The sequence below is a fragment of the Gorilla gorilla genome, chromosome 5 (genome assembly GCF_029281585.2).
Source record: "Gorilla gorilla gorilla isolate KB3781 chromosome 5, NHGRI_mGorGor1-v2.1_pri, whole genome shotgun sequence".
Taxonomy (NCBI): domain Eukaryota; kingdom Metazoa; phylum Chordata; class Mammalia; order Primates; family Hominidae; genus Gorilla; species Gorilla gorilla.
In genome coordinates this window covers 137,776,649-137,794,525 of record NC_073229.2, presented here as the reverse complement: position 1 = coordinate 137,794,525, position 17,877 = coordinate 137,776,649, and the positions used below count along the sequence as shown (strand labels likewise).

At 40.1% G+C, this 17,877-nt stretch overlaps 1 pseudogene; it reads right to left on the bottom strand.

Annotated features, from left to right (window-relative positions):
* Window positions 1-16,631: 16,631 nt before the first annotated feature.
* On the bottom strand, window positions 16,632-17,120 carry LOC101150719 (ubiquitin-ribosomal protein eS31 fusion protein-like; annotated as a pseudogene).
* Window positions 17,121-17,877: the final 757 nt, after the last annotated feature.

Genomic DNA, 17,877 nt, shown 5'->3' with positions numbered 1-17,877 from the left:
ATTACCATACATGCAATTACAAGTAAGGATGCTGGGTTCACACCTGGGCCTTGGGTGTAGGAATTGCCCCTTTCTGGTCTGCCTTTAGGGCAGCCTTGAAGCTAGTAAGAAAACAAGTCTCAAAAAAGACATTCTGTTATCATCTAGCATTCAGCTTCAGAGGGGTTTCTATTGGGTAGCTTCTGATGTCCTTTCAAGGTCACAGCCTTCAACTGCCTTTGCCCATCACTACTTCCCAGAAAAGCTGAGTCTCCCATTCTTTCCCCAGACGCTATTTTCCTGATGCAACGTGGAAGGTAGAGTGGGATGGTAGGAAGGAGAGGGCAAGAAGGAATCCCTCAGACTTTTTTTTTTTTTTTTTGAGACAGAGTCTCGCTGTCACCCAGGCTGGAGTGCAGTGGTGCAATCTCAGCTCACTGCAACTTCTGCCTCCCGAGCAGCTGGGATTACGGGTGCCTGCCACCACGTCTTGCTAATTTTTGTATTTTTAGTAGAGACGAGGTTTCACCATGTTGACCAGGCTAGTCTCCCGACCTCAGGTGATCCACCCACCTGGGACTCCCAAAGTGCTGGAATTATAGGCATGAACTACCACATCTAGCCCCTCAGATTGTATTTTGAAATCATTTTCACCAAAAGTTTTATTTAGACACTGATATATGCAATGGGAGCAACCAGATTTATTCATTTGGAAAGGAGGAGGCAGCACTGTAGCTCTGGAGGAGAATCCACCCCAGATGCTGCTGTTGAACTCGAAGACCTTACAATGGGGAGGGAGGTAAAGGCTTCTCTGAAAAGCACATTTCCTGTTCATAAAAGCTTCCTTGTATTGAGTGCCTATCAGGAGTTATCTAATTTAATCTGCATAATCATTCTGTGATGTAGCTATTATTATCTCTATATTATATATTGGGAAACTGAGATGCAGAATTCTTAAATAACTCACCCAAGATCTCATAACTAATAAGTGGAAGAACTGGTATTCAAACCAAGAGCCCTTTATGTTCAAAGTGCGTGTTTTTTTTTCCAGAAAATAAGCTGCTTCTTGGCGCATACTTCTTTGGGGGAAATGTTAGAATAATTTAATAAAACTGATTCTAAGCTTTGAGGCACTAAGAGAGTGATCTTTCCACAGTGTGCACAATTTGGATGTCTTGGCCATGGGTAGGCCTGTTGGTGATAAAAAGAGGGTGCTGATTAATTCTTTCTCTGCACCCCATGAATCTGTAAGTTGGTCCATTTCACCCTTGCCCTTCCGGGGAAGTTAGGAACGAGGTCGTGTTGGTCACTGTTTTGTGGTGATGTACTCATGGTAAATGCAGAACCCTGAGGTTAGCCTGGCTGAGGGGTAACTCCTCTGGGATTCAGCCCCTTACTCATTACATAAATACAAAAGTTTGAGCAAGTCCCCATGTCTCTCCAGATGGGGACAGGGGTGATGGCCCAACCTGAGCCTGGAATCCCACCTGCCCGAGAGTGACACCTGGGACGTTGATGAATACATTCTCTGTGCCAACGGCAAAGGCTGCACAGTGAGAAAAATAATCATTCTTCCCTAAGCAGTTGAAACCTGAGCTTTTCATTTCATGATACTAATCACCAAGTAAACAGCTCTTTTATGCTAACATCTGTGTGAGGGCTGCTTCCCACACCAGCCTCCTTCCGGCCTGCCTGTTCTCACTGAAATACCAGCAGCATCATGGGGACACTTAACCCTAAAGGTTATCCCTGGGCTCTCCCAGGGCCTATGACATGTTCCAGAGAGGCTTGGTCTTAGGGACTTTTCATTTCCTCAGGAGGGTAAGTGACTCCTTTGGTGTGCAAGATGTGTGAGCTGCCTTGGCAGCTGCTGAGATCCATTCAGAGACCTCTGTGCCATTTGCCTGGATTCTGGAGTTTCATACTCCTAAAAGTGCCTGGTTAATTTTCTGGGAGAACTGACTGCTTGAGCATAGCTCTTGGTTTGCTTTAACTTTCTTATTTGCCTGATATCAGCCAGTTCATGAAGCAGTTCACATACACTGTGCCAGATTTATAAAGTGTGAATTCAATTCTGTCCTTGGCCTTCTCTGCCCAACCCCCACCATTTCCTTATTGTAGTTTCTCTTAAAACAGCCATGTTTCCCTTCTAAAACCCTTAGTAAATCCTGCCAGATTAATGAATGGGGGAAAAACGACAATTGCTTATACAATTTCATATGTAGGCTATAAGCAGTCCCTGTTCTCTGAGATCCTCCTCACCGTGTTCCTAACAGTCCAGGGCAGTTATTATGCTCCAGGTTTTATAAGAGGAAAGACAGAGAACATTCCTTTTCTTTTTCGCTGCCAAAGGGGCGGGGTGGGGGGGATCCAACCCTGAAATTAAGTGAATTGAAAATGAAGTCAAAGGAACGGAGGCCTTCCGTTCTCTAAGCTCAGCACTTTGTGATTTGCTTGATTACACTTCCCTCAGCCCCTCCCTCAAATCTCATAGGCACAGACTCATTACCCCATTAGGATTTGGCTGGGGAGGCCTAAGGGACAATGAGAACATACAAGAATCTGGCTGGGCTGCCAGAGTTAACAACTTCTCATGTGCAATAAAATCAGACAGCATTTTTGATGGACCACATTCTCATTGCATTCAAAGAGCCTTGGAAAGCTTCCATGGCTGCTAATTTCAAATAAGCAAACATCCCGGAGGGATGTGAGGCAAAGATGTGTCCTTTCGGCTCGCCCCTAACATTTGCAGGGCCCAGGGCAAGAGTACAAACGGAGGCCCACAAGCCATATGCCTAAATACTTAAAAGTTATGATGCAAGCTCGAACATTCTTAAGTAAAACATAAAATATGTTCTACCCTCCCTTCATGACAAATGTATTTTCATTAACTATCTAGAGGCTGGATTTGAATTTAGAGTTCCCTGACTCCTTGGAGTTTCATCCTGGAATTGGATGGCCAGGGAAATCGGGCCTCTCAATGCCTGGCCCACTGCCCTAGGTCCTGGGTCTACCCCCATCTTTTCAGACCCTACCCCCATCCTACAATGCATGGGACCTCTCAAACTCCACCACACGTATCCAAGCTGCATTAACACCCTCATCAACAGCCACCTCTGGGACATCCCTTGGCCTAAAGGTGTGCCTAGTCAGGTCCTAAGAAGTTGGTTTTAGTTGATTGGGAAGGGAATTTTAGGGTCCTGGGAACTCAAAGCATGATTAAGGATGTGTTTGGGGTGGGGTGGGGTGGGGGTATCTCTTTGGCCCCGTGGACTGTCCTTTTCATGAAGAGAAGTGCTGTTGAAAGAAGGCCAGGTTGCTCCCTTATAAGATGCAGAGCAGCATCCTCTCTTGCTTGGATTTATGGATGGTACATACACAGTAGGTCTTTCATTTTTTATTTTTTTGAGACAGAGTTTCACTCTTGTTGCCCAGGCTGGAGTGCAATGGTGTGACCTCAGCGCACTGTAACCTCCGGCTCCCAGGTTCAAGTGATTTCCCTGCCTTAGCCTCTGAAGTAGCTGGGATTACAGGCACCCACCACCACCCCCGGCTAATTTTTTGTATTTTTAGCAGAGGCGGGGTTTAACCATGTTGTCTGGGCTGGTCTTGAACTCCTGACCTCAGGTGATCCACCCGCCCCAGCCTCCCAAACTGCTGGGATTAGAGGTGTGAGCCACCTACTGGCCTACAGTAGGTCTTTTATAAGGAAGGTTTCATCTAGAAAGTGGACACCTGCCACAATGTCTGCTGGTAGAGGAGCTGTAGGGCCAGGTACTTGCTTCATGCACTGAATGAGAATAGATATCTAGCTGCAGTGATTCTATTCTGGATGGACAGTGACATCACCTGAGGAAGATTTCCCATGACTCTACACAGATAGATTCTGATTTCTTTGGTTTAGGGTAGGGTGCAGGCACAAGTGTTTTCAAAATGCTCCCCAGGTGTGATGGTTAATACTGAGTGTCAACTCGATTGGATTGAAGGATACAAAGTATTGATCCTGGGTGTGTCTGTGAGGGTGTTGCCAAAGGAGATTAACATTTGAGTCAGTGGGCTGGGAAAGTCAGACTCATCCTTAATCTGAGTGGCACAATCTAATCAGTTGCCACCACAGCTAGAATATAAGCAGGCAGAAAAATGTAAAAAGGGAGACTGGAGGCCGGGCATGGTGGCTCATGCCAGTAATCCCAGCGCTTTGGGAAGACAAGGCGGGCAGATCACCTGAGGTCAGGAGTTCGAGACCACCCTGGCCAACATGGTGAAACCCTATCTCCACTAAAACGTACAAAAATTAGCTGGGTATAGTAGTGGGCACCTGTAATCCCAGCAATTTGGGAGACTGAGGCAGGAGAATCACTTGAACCCAGGAAGTGGATGCTGCAGTGAGCCAAGATCACGCCACTGCACTCCAGCCTGAGCAACAGAGCGAGACTCGATCTCAAAAAAAACGAGAGAGGGACTGGCCTAGCTTCCCAGCCTACATCTTTCTCCCGTGCTGGATGCTTCCTGCCCTCAAACATCGAACTGCAAGTTTTTCAGTTTTGGAACTCGGACTGGCTCTCCTTGCTCCTCAGCCTTCAGATGGCCTATTTTGGGACCTTGTGGTCATGTGAATTAATACTTAATAAACTCCCCTTTATTAAGTTTGTTAATACTTAATAAACTCCCTTTTATATATATATTCCATTAGTTCTGTACCGCTAGAGAACCCTGACTAATACACCAGGTGATTCTATGTGCAGCCAGGACTGAGAACAACTGGGCCCACCCTAATGACTTTGCTTCTCATACAGCATGGCATTAAATCTTTGTACCTACTTGAAAAGAACTCAAAGCCATTATGACCCCAGAAAGGTTCATTTCTAGAATAACATCTTCCATATTGTAACCAACAATTAAATCTGTGCTTACAGCAGCAAGACTTGTCTGCAAAGTTTCTGCTAGTGGTAGGCAGAAATCTTAACTGGCATCTCCTTTGTGCTTCATGCAAGGTAAAAGTCAAAATATTTAATATTTAACAATCATTATAGCAATCAATCAATACAAACAGACTCCAACTATAAAATACAGGTTGCTGATATGGTTTGGCTGTGTCCCCACCTAAACCTCATCTTGAATTGTAGCTCCCATAATTCCTATGGGTTATGGGAGGGACCCATTGTGAGATAATTGAATCATGGGGGCAGTTTCCCCCATACTATTCTCATGGTAGTGAATAAGTTTCATGAGGTCTGATGGTTTTATAAGAGGTTTCCCCTTTTGCTCTGATCTCTCATTTTCTCTTGTCTGCCACCATGTAAGACATGCCTTTTGCCTTCTGCCATGATTGTGAGACCTCCCCAGTCATGTGAAACTGTGAGTCCATTAAGCCTCTTTCCTTTATAAATTACCCAGTCTGGAGTAGGTTTTTATCAGCAGCATGAAAACGGACTAATACAGTTGGCTTTACCATTGCCTGATAAATTAATCTAGTTACTCCTCCCAGAAATCCTTTAAGATGTGCCTGTACCAGGTGACTTATAAGAAGGTGGGAGATCTGGGACTCAAACCCAGGTCTTTTGACTCCAAATCCTGAGTTCTGTCAACTCTACCAGACAGCTTTGCATAGCACTTCCGGTTGGCACAAACTGAGTTCTTTAGTCTAAAACATTGGCCTAAACCAGAAAACTTTAGAGAACTGTATTATCAGCCTCATTAAAAAAAAATACCACCCTCAAAATGTATCACCCGGTCTAAATCCATACAAATACAAAGGGGAAAACAACAGTTCAGAGCCTCTAGTTGAATGACAATTGTTTCTGGGACTAAGAAGTGGCTCTTTCATTCTGAAGTTGATACATATATTATGACATATACTTAGAACTGTGCTATCCCTAAGCAATGGCTCACACTCAAGACCTGCAACATGCAGGATCTGTGGTCGTAAGCTTGTAGGTACACTGTGACCCGTGTAAGTATAATACTTTGAAATCACAAAATCACAAGGCGGGGTGGGATCTTTCATGGTCATTAAGTCCACCTCTGCTTCTGGGAAAGTCTGCATTTAAGCCATCCCAGAGAGACAAAACTCCCCCACTTGGAATACAATTTCTTTCTCTCCTCAGCAGGGGAGCCTTCTATTCAAAGCTCAGGTCAAGACCTACCTTCCTGGCAAAGTAATTCATTGCGGATCTCTCCTCAGCAGGGCAGATTCAGGTTCTGGGGAATGGAATTTTATACAATTTGAGGGGTTTTCTTTATGATAAAGAATACAAAATCAGGTACAAAAGTGAATATTTATTTAGCATGAGAAAATGAAACACAATAAATTACTGGAGACTTTGAGCTTCAGGTCCTTTTCATATAAGACCCCTGGCAACTTTCCAGACATGCTTGCTTAGAATGCTTCCTGACTGCAGCCTGGCTTTCCTGTTATACCTCTGAAAGTCCTCAAAGCCTAGCAGATTCCAACATGCTCAAGGCCTGGTAAATCTGCTTCTGCTCTTCAGCAAACATGTATGGGGATTATTTATTTGTTGGTTTATCTATTTAGGTGTTTCATCATGTTAAAAGAATTTGAAGCAGAGAATCTAGCTCTTTACACTCCTGCAATGTAGCACACATTGATTTTGCACACACCATACTGTCATACTGTTCCTCACTTCTGCTGTTTCTCACTTCCCCTGCCCCAACAGTACTTGTAACCTGGCAAAGCTCCATTCATTCTTTAATACTTTTCTGAATGTTTCTAGACCAATTATTCTCAACTGGGGGCCATTTTGTTGCTCAGAAGACATTTGGTAATATAAGGAGACATTTTTGAGTTGAGTACCCTTCCTCTGTGAGTTGGGTACCCTTCCTCTGTGCTCCCAGAGCCAAATACACAGATTCTGTCTTTGTACTCAACATATTGATTATAACCATCTGTATATGTGTCTATTTCTCCCTTTGGATGGTGAGTCTTACAACAGCCACTTTTGCATTTTAGCAACCTTAATATCCCTAGAACCTAACAGGGAGCACACAGGAGGTGATATCATGGTCACTGAAAAGACAGAACACTTCTACTTTTATCTGAACCATACAGTTCAGCATGTTTACCATATATTGTCTTGTTTTAAAATATTTCACTTGTGTAAATACTGTCTCATGAGAAAGACTATAAACTTCATATGGGAAAAGATCATGTCTTTCTTAAACTTTTTTTCGATTTTCCCACAAGACTTTTGCAGGGCTAAGAATGTAATAGAGACTCAATAATTATTTGTGGATTACCGATTGGTTTCTTGCAAATCTCTATAAAGTGTTAAGTAATAGATGGATCAAGATAGGGTGGAGTAAATCAAGGAAGGTTTCTGATAGAGGGGTGCTCAAAACTGATTTTTGAAGCAAAAGAAAGAACATTTGATTGGAAAAGAGGGATTCCACACGGGAGACAGAAAATTAGAGGTATTTAGTGATGTTTTTTAATTTAAGAAAAATCTGAGTTTATGACGAATATTTTTGTGAGATTTAATCTACTAAGTACAGGAACATCTTGAGGTTTGTTGAATAAACTTTTTTTTTTTTTTGGTAAGAGTTTCAAAGCCAATGTTGTGGGTTTAAAGTAATTAAAGTAGTATCTGATTGTCAGGGGTTATGCTTCCAAATGTTTCAATATATAGAACAACCTGACGGACAAGTGATTGCTATAAATAGAAATTACAGAAATGTTTTAAGGCCCTGAGAAATCTCCAAATAGCAGTGCTCTTTCTGTGTTCATAGGCCCTTTTGTGGGTAACAGAATCACTTATGGGCTCACCCACGAAGGAGAGGTTTTAGATTTTCTTTTTTTAAGTTTTTTATTTTGAAAAAATAATAGAGACAAGTTCTCACTATGTTGTTCAGACTGGTCTCGAACTCCTGAGCTTAAGCAATCCTCCCACCTTGGCCCCCTAAGGTGCTGGGATTACAGGCATGAGCCACCACACCCAGCATGGGTTTTAGATTTTCACATTCAGGACTCCCATTCATTTCTCTCGGCATGGTGACTGGGAGGGCGATGAGATGCCTTCAGATGGTAATAAGCACCCTTTACATAGCACCTTTTTCCAAGATGCTTTGTAGGTGAGAATCACAAGAACATAGAGGCTGCAGAGAACTAAGAGTTTCAAAAATTACATGAACACTTGCACATCTGTCTCACACTTTGTGGAATGGTAACTCACACCATGTGGAATAGTAACAAGCAGGTAGGAGACACTCATGGCTTTTTAGAAATTCCTTATGCCAATCCCAGTTAAGCCCAAATCCCACGCTTTGCTTCTGCTACTACAGGGGTTAGCAGGATATCAAAGAACCCAGGGATGTTGGTGGGTAGTAGGGAGGAGACATCCCTGAGGCTTGAGGCTTCCATTACTTAGACAAAGGCTAACTCTCTGCCTTATCACTTTCTTATTGATTTTTCTGGTGGATAAGAATGAATTTTATTTTTCAGTTTACCCTCTAGGCTGTGTGTTGAGTAATTACAGTGTTACCTCTATCATCTGATAGCCAGTGGGCCTCTCATCTTTTTTCTCCCTATGCATAAAGCACACTGTGGATCACATGGTAGGAACTAAGTAAATATGTCTTGATTGATTGATTTGTATTTTTTAAAGAGCTTCCTCTCAATACAGTTGAGCCTCTGCTATGTCTCCTTAACACTGGCCCATTCTAACTTGTCCAAGACTTCACATTGCATAGATGCTAGGTAAAATTTTGGCTGAAGGACATTTTTTTTTTTTTTTTTTTTTTTTTTGGTATGTAGTCTTGCTCTGTTGCCCAGGCTGGAGTGCAGTGGTGTGATTTCAGCTCACTGCAACCTCTGCCTCCCTGGTTCAAGTGATTCTCCTGCCTCAGCCTCCCATGTAGCTGGGATTACAGGTGGATGACACCAGGCCCGGCTAATTTTTGTATTTTTAGTAGAGTTGGGGTTTCACCATGTTGGCCAGGCTGGTCACGGACTCCTGACTTCAAGTGATCTGCTCTCCTTGGCCTCCTAAAGTGCTGGGATTACAAGCATAAGCCACCACTCCCGGCCTGAAGGACAAATTTTAATATTATTTCCTTTTCATGGTAGTAGACACACCTCTGTTAATCTCATTAGTTTAGGTAATTACAGAAGCTGGTTATTAGAAGCCCTAATTTAACTTGAGTTATATTTTATTTCAAACATGGAGTAGTAAGGCCTCCATGGAGTAAACATGGAGGAGTGGATTATAGGTAGCTATTGGTTTTATCCATCATCCCCTGAAGGCTTTCTCATCTTCCTCTTTGTGTAACAGACATTGCACCTCCAAACATCTAAGTAGGCAGTAACAAGAACTGGCCAAATATTTCCCTGGCCATGGAGATGTAGTTAAAATTTGGGCCTATGAGCCAAACAAAGCGAGTTAGAATCTTTCTCTGCTTTTGCTACATGGGAACCAGGAGAAAGGAGTGACCTCTTTCTGATGGGGTTACTAAACGAAGGGGAGGTAAATCTAGAACTTCCTTCAGCCACTTTCTTGGGCTGCTCAGAGGGAACTGTCATTGTTTTCTAGCATAACAGAGCTCAACTACAAAAGTAGGGCTGAAAGATGAAGGAATGACAGATGGGAAAGAAGAAGGAAAAAAAAGGGTCAAATATTGGACACTTGACATTTATACATTTATCCTCAGATTTAGCCATGCTTTAAGCCAGTGCCTTCCTTGGATTTTCATTTCCAGAGTCAATAACTATCCTCCTCCTTTGTTTTCTTGCTTATTCACTTAAATTGGTTATTTGCCACTAACCACTGAAGGAATTCTGATTAATACCATCTGTGGACTATATAGGTGGCTTATCCAAACCAACGTGGTCACATTTGGACAGAAGTACATTTCACTAGAATTTTGTTCCATAAAAGAACTTTCACAATTGAGTGTAGTAAGTCCTCAAATTGAAGAAGTGATCAACTTCTGTTCTTATGATTGTTTTGACTATTAAATCTATCAATCACCTAATGCTCTTAACAGCACATGGCTCTAATTATTTGCTAACTATCATCATTATCATCATCACCATCATCATCATCATCACCATCATACTAGGTGTTTATTAAAGGTTATTGAGATGGGGACTAGGTTGAGAAATTTCCTGGAAGCCAGATAGTGTTACATTTATATGCTGTGCAAGAATATTTTTGCAGGTGGCACAACGGGTTTTGTCTATATTACTGTAGAATATGGAGTATAGTGTGCTTCATGAGATTTTTGTTGTGTTTGTTGTTTTAAGAAAGTCTTCTCTTGGACAGTGTGGTGACTCACACCTGTAATTCTAGCACTTTGGAAGGCTGAGGTGGGAGGATAACTTGAGCTCAGAAGTCTGAGACCAGCCTGTGCAACATAGTGAGACCTGTGTCTCATTAAACAACAACAACAACAACAACAACAACAAAAAAAAACAAAAAAGGAGAAGTCTCCTCTTTATTTGGCAACATTCTTAGAGCCTTTTCAAGTTAGTTACATAAGTGTATTTGGGAGGAGTTGGCAAGATTTATTTTTACACAGAAAAACAATGTATTATTTTGACCCTATATATACAAGGTGAGACAAAACGTAGCTTATAAACATGGGCTAAGACAACTTCAGAAACCAAACACATGCCTATTCTTTTTCATGAGTTGTAGTTTACATAACCTATAAGATCACTTTAAAGAAAAAGAGAATTTTCTGTCACTTATGAACTAAAAATTTTGAAGAAATTTAGAAGTTATTTTTAAGAAAACATGAGAATTGATTATTGAAATTAATCCCAAATTAAGCAAAAGTTGTCATAATACGTTGAGAAGCACACATATCTGTCCTCTGACTGATGAGGCAATTAAAACCAATTTTGGTGAATAAGGTCAATTATAACAGGGTAGGAGACTACAGTTGCCAAAACCTGGGGAAGCTCAGTAAAAAGACAGAAACTGAGAAAATTCTAACTCTTTAAAAATCAGCCATTTTTGCCCGAGAGGATGCAAGTTGAAAACGTCTTTGTTTTTTCACTCACAATTTTATTTCTGTTCTCACACCCCACCCTCCTTTACATGAATATTAAGGACTAAGGCTTTAGCAACAGGCTTTTGGTTGTGGGGGAGAGAGGGGTAAAGGGAAAAGTGTTGTGCATGGCTTTTCATATGCTAATAAGTTGATTCCATGACAACCATTGAAAAAAGAAGGGCTGGAAACAAAAGCGGCAGCCAGAGAGAGGATCAGGGCTCTTTCAGGGACGCTGTAAGAATAACAGCCAAGACTCCCTCCTCTGAAAGGTATCTGGTGGCCGCTTGTCAAAGGGCTTTGTTTTAATAGTGCAGAGTCAGTATATAATTAATGCAGACTTTTATGAATCCAGATTTTACCCTCAACGTTGCTTCTATTTTAAAAAGTAGTGAATAAGAATCTGAAACCAAGAGGATGTGTCAAATCACTTCTCTCATTCAGGACCTGGAAGGGAGTCCATCCAGGGTAGGTTCGTAGACTATCAGTTCCAATGATCATACACTTCAGTTTTACGTAAAAAGGTCAAGGGCTTTTATTTTTGAGTCTAAGAAGGTGTTTAGAGATGGTTTAGAGGAAGTGCAATGGGAAAGGCTTGCTCTCCTCTTCAGGCAGCCTTTGAACAGCACAACATGTTATTTCCAGTGACATGTTGAAATTGTCCAGGATGCAGACAAGAGCAAGCTGTAGAACGCTGATGGCATCCTAGGTTTCCCTGACCTATGAAAGAAATCATGACTGGCTGTTTATCTTTCCAGAAACATAAAGTGACATCTTCGTGCCAGATACCCTAATGTCTAGTACAGCTAAGTTTTTGCTTGAAATCTAGTAGTCACACATATGAATTAGTTGTTGTATCATGCTAACACAATGCATTCCTTCTAGCTGGTTCTTAAATACCATAAAGTATTGCATTCAGTTATAATGCTGACTTTACTAATATTCTGTCCAGCCTTGTTTTTCTCTCATGTGCATTCCCCTGTCTTTGATTGAATTATATTAAATTCCTCTTTTTTGTCCCCTTTAAGTAGCTGCCAAAAACTTGCCATGAGTAACTTGTGATACAGTGTTTTCTCTGTTTGGATGGACACAAGAGCTTTCATCACAATGGAATGCTTATGGAATTACATATTTCAAAGGACACTAACACGAAAATACAACTTGATTCAGAGACAGGTTACAATGATGAATAGTAATGCAGCAATTACTAAAAGAATTTGCAATTTGCTTTTAAAGTATTAGCTTTGGTCTTCAGTGATTATAAAATGCAATTCATGTTTTGTCCTTATAAACTTTATGAACTTAAATGAATCTCACTTTCATGCTATTTGTGACTGTAGTAGTGTTGTTTGATGAAAAGAAAAGAGATATTGTAGCTATGATGAATCAGAATTTAAGATCTGACCAATATTGTTACCAAGATTGTATAACAAAATTTGCTGGTTTTCTTGAAATAATCTTATTTTTCAAATGCATATTTTACTCAATATCTGCAGTGTGGAATTTATCATCTTCTAATATTTGGTAAAAATCATTGAACCATTCATTCATTCAACAAATTTTTAATAAGTACTCATTGTGACTAGAACTGGGATGAATTATATAGACACAAGTGTAATGCTATGACTGCTTTTTTCTTGAAAAATATAGTTTAGTGAATGAATAATTATGTTAATAAATAATTATAGCTTTTGTCTTTTTTTTTTTTGAGATGAAGTCTTGCTCTGTTGCCCAGGCTGGAGTGCAGTGGCTGATCTCGGCTCACTGCAACCTCTGCCACCCGGGTTCAAGCGATTCTCCTGCCTCAGCCTCCCGAGTAATTGGGATTACAGGCACCCACCACCACGCTCGGCTAGTTTTTGTATTTTTAGTAGAGATGGGGTTTCACTATGTTGGCCAGGCTGGTCTCAAACTCCTGACCTTGTGATCCACCCGCCTTGGCCTCCCAAAGTGCTGGGATTACAGGCATGAGCCACTGCTCCTGGCCAGCTTTGGTCATTTTTAATATCTTATCTCATCTAAAATTAAGATTTGCTGTGGCTTAAGTAGATACATATCATAAAATATAAAAATAAAATAAATGAGAATAAATAGGTGAAATAAAATCAAAACAGGAAAATGAAATAAAGTAAAAGTAGGAATAGGCTGAGCTCTAGACGCCGACCACAAAATTCTGTATTGTTGCCAGAGGTGAACCACAAATGTAACCCTGATTTGCTCCAATGGGTATTTACAAATTTAATCTTTTACATAAGAGCAAAACCAACCAGAAACTCATGATAAGCAAAGCTTTTATTTGCATCAGGATGTAAGAGAAATTTATCTCCTAGACCTGTGAAAAGTGTATTCAGTGAGATGTAGTTGTACATTCTCAACAACATAATTAAAATAAATGCAATACAAGTCTCTATAAATATTTTGTGTACTATTCCTCAGTGCAAACCAGGACAAACTAAAATTTAAAGTGCTTACAATAGCCACAGATCACTAAGGAAAGGAAATTAGCCATAGCTGGCTGGCCTACAAGTAGCTGTGCTCTGTACCCTATAGCTCCCCTTCTAACACACAAACACACACACACACACACACACACACACACACACACTTGCGCAGATAACAAATGTCCCAATTATAAACATTATGGCCACAGCTAATTGGCCTGGGGATGGGAGGGGCACTTGACTGAAGAGTAACTGGTGTTTACAGACTGGCTAGTGGCCTACAAGGCCATCTGACAAAAAAGCTTTGCTTAGAAAGCATGACTGAAGTTGAGAGAAAACAACTGGATGTTTTCTTTTAGGGTGTTTGAAGACAATAGGTACAAAGCGGAGGCAATTATTTGGAAGCGTGGGCAGGAACTGAAGGGCCAAGGAGAAAAGTTAGGTTGCAGAGGCCAAGAGGCAGCTGAGACAATACATAGGCACAAAATGAAAAGGACACACAGAGGTGATGATTTTGTTGGGCTAGCAATGGTGTAATCCATAAGCCCTGATGCTGAGCTGAGGTTTGAGACAGCTGATCATGGGGACTGTGGAAATTTCTGAATGACATAGCAGGTTTCCCTGGAACCTCACTCTATTGTGGTTCTGCTCTTCCTGCAAGACACGGGTTTGTGCTTATTACTTGAACTAACCTGACAGAATCACTGATTTTTGTCATTGTGAGAAGAAGCCAAGTGTCTGATGGCACAACCTAAAGTGTAATTCAGTGAAAAAAATCCTTCAGGAGTCAGGCAATCTGGTTCACATAGGCAACCTCTGAAGATCTAGCTTGATCCAAGATAAAATTTATAGTATATATGAGGTATTTTTCCCAGAGTCCAGAAACCCAAAGCTTGGTACCATAAAGCAGAACTTCCATGATGTTTACCTATAAACATTTGAAAGTGCTATGGGCAATGATTGTCCCCCATGGCCGTAACAAATTTCCATTATGTTCACATAGAACATCTTGCCTGGTATGGCATTCTTAGAAAGAACCAATGGAGTATTGGAGTTCAACTTCTCAAAATAATGGCTTCAGTTTTAGCAATAATATAAATATTAGGGTCTGTTACTTATTGGAGTACATCTTGGTCATCACATTGATCCGAATGGGAGAGGAATGGAACATTTTCAAAATATGTATGTCCAGGCCCTATCCTTGAGGAATCAGACCATAGGACCAGGATGAGCTCTGGGCCAGTGAAATTGGATCAAGTTTCCCAAGTCGTCCTGACCTGCTTCTCTGATTAAAGATCAAAACCAATGCTTGGTGAGAGACCAACTTCTAGATGTAAATGTCAGAACTACTTTGGGATCTTATTTCCATGTTAGTTGGGATTTATTTTGAATGCACTCTTGCTTAATTTAATTGTTTGGCCAATTATACATTTCAAAGTGCATTTCAAAGTTAAGTTTAGACCTTTATTAAGTTTCTGATTCAAAAAGTCTATACAAAAACTAGACTCATTTCACTACATGATGGTATTATTTACTTGTATCTAGTGCAAAATGGGAATAACAACAACCATCTGTTGGATAAAATTGATTTTGTGAATGTAAGTATTCTCAAATACGATTTTATTATCTTTTCTTATTTTTTTCCTCTTGGATCTTGCTGAGCCAAACTAATTGACTTCCAGAAGTAATTAAGAATTCTAATTTACTAGCAAGATATTGAGGGGCAAAAGTGAACAAAACAGTTCATTTTTAATATTACTAATTTAGAGGAGATTTTCTATTTTTTAAAGAGATTGTTACGCTAAAAGCAGTAAAGACCTCAAAAGGTACTGCCTTTCAGTTCCCCGATTAAAAATTTTTCTATCATCCGTGTCTCCATGGTGGATGGAATACTGAGGTTCATATCAAAAGAATTCTCTGGTTCTTCCAGTATGTACTAAGAGTATTCTGTTGGGCAAAGTTCTTATATTTAAAAAAAATCTTGACTTTGCCTGTTTCATTTCTCTGCAAAATGGAATGTTATCTGCTACTTAGACAATGTTTCTAAAAAGAATGAAATAAACTCTACTAATACACTGCCATAGTTTCTGACATAGTAGGTGTTTAATAATTATTTTTCTTTGCCGAACTTTGGAAAGTTGAATAAAAACAGAGCATTGTCAAAGCTAACTAGGATTCAAGTAAGTCATTCTAATTAGAGACTGAGGGATTTATTTCTGGTTATTGTAGAACAATCTCTCCCTTGAGATGACTTCTCTAGCTTAACAAGTTTCATGTTTTGAATAAAATGTGGAACTCTGCATTTACAATTCCAACTATGGTTTGTCCTTTTACTTTTGGTCGTCTCTATGGATGGAAAGTGAAAGGGAAAATTGAGGCAGCTGTCTGAATAATTCCAGCCAAACCAATAGAGACTATAATTGTGTGGGTTGTTATCAGTGAAAGTGGTCTGTAGCTTAAACTATCTAGATAATTGCCTCAATTCTTTCTTTATTTTGCATACAAATACATAACCTTAGTATTGGAGAAATGTGAGGAATACTATTCTGGCCAAATTTCAATTCCAAATTATTCATTAATGAGCTTCCTTGCTTCATTGGGTTAATACCCTCATGGAGCTACCTTATTCCTTTTTCTACCTTTGCTGTACCTCGTTGGAGAAGGATATAATATTCATAATCCAAAAACATACTTTTTAATGCTGAGTTTCAAAACAAAAGATGACTAGTGTTTTAAAAATAATTCCCAAGGGACCAAACTGTTTACATTTCTCTGAGAAGCTAAGTATATTCTAGGTGTTGAGAGGAGTTTGAGACCTTCATTCCTGGGTTTCATGAATCTCAACATAATATTCAAAAGAAAGAAAAGGAAGGAAGGAAGGAGAGAAAGAAAGAAAGAAAGAAAGAAAGAAAGAAAGAAAGAAAGAAAGAAAAAAGAAAGAAAGAAAGAAAGAAAGAAAGAAAGAAATCATTCAGAAATTAGAAACTATTACATCTAGAGAACCCAAATATTAGATTAGTACTTCAACAGTTTGTTTTGTAGGAGATATCTGCCAAAAATAAGGGTATCTCAGGAGGTTAGGCTCTGTGGAAGATTCTAATTAGATGCGTTTTAAAGTTTTTATATGATGTAGATGCCTAACATAGGAAGGCAGTTGGATGTACAGAGAAAATGTTTTTGTTGTTGTTGTTGTTGTTAGTTCATGTCTTTTATTAACTCATACAATTACTTGTCTTCTGGTTTGTTGAAGCAGTAAGTCAGACAACATTTGCCACAATAATGTCTGTCAAAGTGGCTTGCCATAAACACCTCAGCACCACATTCATCAGAAGGTCACTCTCGACAAAGGCAACTAATTTTGCCATTCTCATCCACCTTATAATATTTCATGACAGCCAGCTTAACCTTCTTTCTCTTGTGCTTATTCTTCTCGGGAGTGGTGTAAGACTTCTTCCTTTTCTTATCACCACCACGAAGTCTCAACACAAGATGAAGAGTAGAATCCTTTTGAATACTGTAGTCAGACAAAGTACATCCATCTTCCAGTTGCTTTCCAGCAAAGATCAGTCTTTGCTGATCAGGAGGAATTCCTTCCTTATCCTGGATCTTGGCCTTTACATTTTCTATTGTATCCAAGGGTTCAGCCTCGAGGGTGATGGTCTTCTCCATAAGAGTTTTCACGAAAATCTGCATTTTGGTGGTGGCTCCACCGCAGATGGTGGATCGAAAAGCGAAAATGTTTGTTTTATTGGAACAAACCTTCTACTATAACTCATAAAACATTGAGTTCTCCACTAGAAAGTGGTGGGACTTTGGAAATGACATTTCTCCAAAGGGGCTGTGAGAGAGGGCTCCGGAGTCAGACTGGAGCCTACTTGCCTGGGTTTGAATCCCAGCTCTTCAGCTTACTAGCTGTCTGACTTTCAGCAACTTACCTAAACACTTTCCACTTCGGTTTCTTCATCTATTAAATGGGACAATAATAGGACCAATCTCATAGATTTGTTTTGAGTGTGTTATGATCAGGCATCATTTTACATGCTTATATATATATAATTTCTTTGTGTATTTTATATATATATATATAAAGTGATATATATATCAGTAATAGGATCAACCTCAGATTTGTTTTGAGTTTATATAAAGTTTCCCTCCTGCCACCCTCAACCCTCAAGTAGACCCCAGTGTCTGTGGTTCCTTTCTTTGTGTTCATGAGTTCTCATCATTTAGTTCCCACTTGTAAGTGAGAACACCTGCATAATGGTTTAAATTGCTGTTGATAACTGTATGAGTTAGTGTAGACTAAACAGGTATAACCGACAGACTCAAAATACAATGTGGCTAAACCACAATTGAAGTTGGTTTTTCACTCCGTCCAGATTACAACGTGGCTCAACCACAATTGAAATTGATGTTTCACTCAGTCCAGATAGGATGCTCCTATGTTCCA